This window comes from Cupressus sempervirens, chromosome 8 (assembly GCF_028749045.1).
Source record: "Cupressus sempervirens isolate cs-2001-9-10 chromosome 8, ASM2874904v1, whole genome shotgun sequence".
Taxonomy (NCBI): Eukaryota; Viridiplantae; Streptophyta; class Pinopsida; order Cupressales; family Cupressaceae; genus Cupressus; species Cupressus sempervirens.
The window spans coordinates 142624200-142629817 of NC_143125.1; positions in this window are offsets into that span (position 1 = coordinate 142624200).

The window sequence follows — 5618 nt, forward strand, 5'->3', positions numbered from 1 at the left end:
TGGATTCTTAGACATATTCACTGTGCTTGTGTTGTCACAATGTATGACAATAGGCTCACTGAATTCTATCCTTAAATTCTTGAGCATCTGCTTCATTTAAACAACTTGATTACAATTGTTTGCTGCTACAACATATTTTGCTTCTGTTCTACTTTGGAGGTACAGTCTTGCTTCTTGCTTAACTAAGAAACCAATCTTCCTCCAAGAAAGAAGGCTCCACCACTTGTGCGCTTTCTGTCATCCATACTACCTGTGCAATCAACATCAGTATAAACATATAGAGTAAAATCATTAGATCTATCATACCACAATCCAAACTTTGGTGTTCCTTTTAGGTATCTAAATATCCTTTTGATTGCTGCATAATGTGCTTTTCTAGGGTCAACTTGAAATCTTGCAACAATTCCAATTGCATTTGCTATATCCGGCTTTGTGTGAGTCAGATATTGCAATCCTCCAATCATAGACCTGTACTTCTTCTGCTCAACAGTAGGTGTCTCATCCTTTGTAGATAACTTTTGTCTAGTTACTATAGGTGTTCCAATGGGTTTACATGTTTCCAACCAAACCTTTTCAGTAAATCTTTCAAATACTTAGTCTGTGAAATAAAGATTCCTTCTTTGTCCTGCACAATTTGTAATCCTAGAAAATATTTCATTTCTCCTATCATGCTCATTTCAAATTCCTTCATTTATTTTGCAAACTTGTCACTTTCAGCATCATTTCCTCCAAATATGATATCATCAACAAATATTACCAAAATCATCAATTCATCATCAATTTCTTTCCAATATGGATTACTATCTGCTATACGTTTGTTATATCCAAACTTTGTCAAATGCTTGTCCAACCTTGCATACCAAGTTCTAGGTGCTTGCTTCAAGCCATATAATGCTTTCTTCAATCTGCATATTGTTGATGTCAGTTTTTATACCACATAACATATTAGCAATTGAATATCTGATACGGAGTATCAAACACACAATTCCTCTCTTGAAAAGTTAATACTCATGGGACATGAGAATAACTCCAATGTTCCATACACCTGTGGATACTAATTCGGTATATCGACGTGATTTGCTGATAATTACATAGGTAGGCTTATGTTATTCATTCGAAGATAACTTGGTCTTTGGTGGAATGATGGTGATGGTGTTTCGGTGTGAATGTCAGAGGATGTTGATGGAGAAGGTGATGGTGATGGAGGGTGAATGTTCTTACGACTTACGCCTTTCTAACTTTCCTCTTTAAAACTCCAACTCCTAACTACTTGCTATTCTACTCCTACTCCTATGAAAGTTAACTAGCGGCTCCACCTCCATAAATGCAATGATTTAAAGGAAAATGAACTAGTTTACAACACAAGGCTTCCCAACAAGCCACTAGAATGCTAGTGGCCTAGTTATTGATCCCTATCAAACATCCACTAATGCTACCATGCAACTATCTGTCTACTCTTAATCTTACTCAGCAACTTGAAATGAAATCTACTTTAATAACTTGAAAAGAAATTTTATTCAAAGTATTTGGAAGTAGAAACCATGCAACAATACCAAAAGCTCTTAATCACCATGCAAGTCACAACAATGAGAAAGAAAAGCGATTTTTGGCATTATCTTTGCAACAATTTTATCTGACCATTACAAATGAGAGAAAATGGCCTTGTATAGAGGCCAAAATGTACAATCGACGATAGAGATAAAGAGGCAAAATTGACGATCTAGATTGAATCCTTGAAACCCTAATTAGGGTTGCTACCCCGTTAGCCAATAAGAAGATGCCACCTCGTCAACAGACCAATAAACAAAGTAAAAAAATAGCAACCAATGAGAAGGCACCAAAATGGTGGCCAATCAGAATTAGACACTTGTCCTACCCTAGAAGAAAGAGAAATTGCCACTTGGGCTTACATCAAATGATCTAATATAAATCTCCCTTTTTCTTTTGTTCTTTTAGCTAAGGCAATGAACCTAGCTAGCCTTTCGTTGACTTCCTCCATGGGAGGGCAAGGTGTATGCTTTATCTTGAGCTTAGCTAATTTTATCATGTTGCTTGCTGCTTGTAGTGTCTTCTCATGGTCCTTCTCATACTCTTTTGCAAATCCAATAAAAGCATTGAGGGAGGAAAGGGTGCCCGAATGTTTCTTTTTGATAGCAACCTTTCCTAACTTATCCAATCTTGATCCAAGTCTTGTCTCATCAATGTCCTCTTCTCTGATGTCTTCAAAATCAAGTGCCACCCCAACGTCCCTCATCATGGTTGAAATGGAAGTATCGACCCTTGGGTTGTGCTGTACAACTGCATTCTGTATCTCCTCGAGTGTTCTCAATCTGGTAGTCAAGGCAACAAACCAAGACTCAACCGTACTCAATCCTCTTTCATCAACCAACTTGGCCCTTTCTAAATATGCCTCCAATAGCCCAATGAATGCCTGTAGCCTGGGAATGGCTAAATCCTTGACTGGAAGGAAATCCTTCCACTCCTCTTCAAATACTCTGAATTTGTTTCTAACAGTCACTAATGACCAGAATGTTGAGGTAAAGGAGGGCAAGAAATTTCGCCCATCTTGAGGATTCTATCATGGATCCAATCCCTGACTTCATGTAGTTGAGCCGATACCTCTTCTAGGTTGCTCCCGTTTTCTTGAGGAAGGGCTACCTGGTGAAACTACTGGATAGGCTGGCAATCTCTTCGATATTTGTTTTCGGCCTCCAACTTTATGATCCTTTCATTTGCCTTCCTCAACCTTTCTCTAATTGAAGCTATACCTTCCTAGATCTCCTCACATTCCATGTCATATGTGTTTCTTCCCAAATTATGCTCCACTATCTCATATTCTTGGGTTGCGATCTCATCTAATGCCTTGTTGACTGTTGGTATATCGATCTGAACCTTTCGATGACCATCATTGTCACTCTTGATTACCTTTGCCACTGTTTTTGCCATTTGTTTTTTGTTCTCGCTATCACCCTTCTCTATTAATCCTTGGATGTCTTCCATTGTTTGAATAGTTACTACCTCGCCTCTTGGCATAAACATTTGCCTTAACCATAGTGGTGTGGTGCATCTCCCCAAATCTAGATTTGGTTCGACTAACAAAGCATCACCAACGGCCTTGAGTGCTTGACTTATTGCCTCAATATCAATCGGCCCATCTCCTTCACTAGTAATTTCCATGTCATCTCGACGTTGATTTTCTGAGAGAGGAGAATACTTGGTGCTATTACTGTAACCACTTGACTCTGAATCAAAGCTCACTTCTACCGTGGTCCTTTGTTCATTTGTGTTATCTTCTTGGCCTCTAGCCTCAATTATACTTTCCCTTGACGGTGTTGCATGTTGTCTCTTTGCTGGAGGTTCTAGATGTTCTTTTCTTTTCTCAACCTCCAAAGCTCTCTTCTTGCTTCTAACCATTTCTTGTTGCCGGCTACTTCCTTCACCCTTCTGTCCGATTGATTCCATTGGACCTTCTTTTGGCTTCATCTTCTCATAAGTAAGGGGAATCCTTTGACTTTGTAGTTTTCTTAACTTTCCATTATACCACGACTCGGTATGCAAATCATCTGTCCTTGTGACTGCTTTCAAGGAAGGATCCTGATGATCATCCCAATCTATTGGATTCAACTCTGTTCCTTCTACTGTATCATAATCTTCTCTCAACACATCTCCATCATCTTCCAGTTGATCGGGAATATCAAGGCCTCTCCATTTGATATCTCTCATCATGTTCACCGACAACCTTGAGAAAGCTAGTTGTTAGTGAACAGATTGTCCTCCAAGAAAATGTGTGCAAACATGACCCTGAATGCTCGAGTAAGAGGACTGATCAACACCAACAGTTGGACAAGTTATCATTGGATTGATAACCTTCCTCTGAATTTTATCGTGTACAGCTCCCTGTGTAAGATATCCAATGAATTAATTATGGATGCTTTTAACTAGAAAGCACGAAAGGATTATAAGCATCTACTTGTAAATATGGAGTAGATGTGGAAAACACAAACGATTGAAAAGAAAATAACAACAAAAAGCTCACAAAGTCTATTTGCATGCTGTAATTACATAACGAATAAAGAATCCTAAGAAAGCAGAGAATCAAAACTTAAAAGGGATCTTAAAATCAAATATATTCAGGGAATAATGAGACCAGATGCATTTAAGGAAAATTGAACGTCACACCAAAATAACAATCTGTGGAGAGAACCTTGCATAGACTCAAAGTTTCAATATACAATTTTCTCTTAAACCTCCCTTCCCTAACATGCATGAAATTACACAGATTTTCAATACATATTGCACCAATGCCATTATCTGCAACTAAATAGGATCTCCCTTCATAAAAGTTGAAATCAAAATTCCCTATTCCTCCTAACACAAAGTTTAGAAAAACAAATAAGAATCAACCCTCATACAGTCTCAAAATTTGCTGTCACACTGCTGCAACACCCAGTCTACAGCCTCTCAAAGAAAAGATGGAACCCCCCTTATGTTTTGTCTTCCTCCTTTAATAGAATTCTAGAAATCTTCTTTCAATCTCTATAATCTTCCTTTTTAGATGACATTTGTCAATTCAAATAACTGATTCTTGGATGGTGGTTGATCTTCCTTTACCTTTTTAATATTTCCAATCTCTCGTAGTTGTAATGCTCGATTCCCAATTGAATATTAGATAGCAATTTCCAATGACATATGTAATTAAAGTTATAGTATAATACATAATCTTTCATATTTCTGAATAGAGGTCTACGACACCTGGAAAGATTATACAGGTGATATGTTTGTAACCTTGAATTTTTAATAATCCTGATGATTATAATGTTTAATAAAATATTATAATTTTATTTGTTCCTTTCCAAACTTTTACTTAGACACCTGTCATATATTTGCATTATGTGAAAGAGTTTACATATGCTACCTATCATTTGAATGCTCTAAATTTAAATAAGATATTCATGATGTTGGGCAGATTGGAAATGATTCTGATAGAAAAAATAGGTCTAATTATGGGGGGCATAACTAATTATTGCACTGTTGGATCTTGTTGAATTTTGGATATGTTGTCACAATCCTAGTTTTCCACATTCTCACCGAAGCGATTTTGAAAATAATGTCTAAGCCAAAAGTTATAGGTCATTGTCTGAGGGTCTCTATGACTGTCAGAAAATCAGAATTATAAAGTTGACAACAAGAGTCTTCTATTTTTCATTTTTGCTTGTATCAATTTGGTGGATTTATAATGCATTCCAGCCATCTTCAAATCACTAGGCTCCATAGTGAAGAGGTGTTTGTCAACATTTCATCAAATGATTCACATTGTTGATATTCTAACCATGCGGTTCAGGTACTTCAATTACTTTGGCTTGATATCATCATGTGTCATTAAAGTTGAATGAACAACTTGGAATCATCCGATCTAGGGAGTGCTCGATAAAGCCACATGATGTGTAGATTTCTCAACATTGTATCTTGGGAATTACTTTTACATTTGAAACATTTGATCCTTCGAAGTTGTGAACTTGCAAATTACACTTTTGAACCGATCATAGATTCATTGACACTTGAAAATATTGAGCCTGAACCTTGATTCTAAATCTGCATGTTGAACAACCGAATCACTT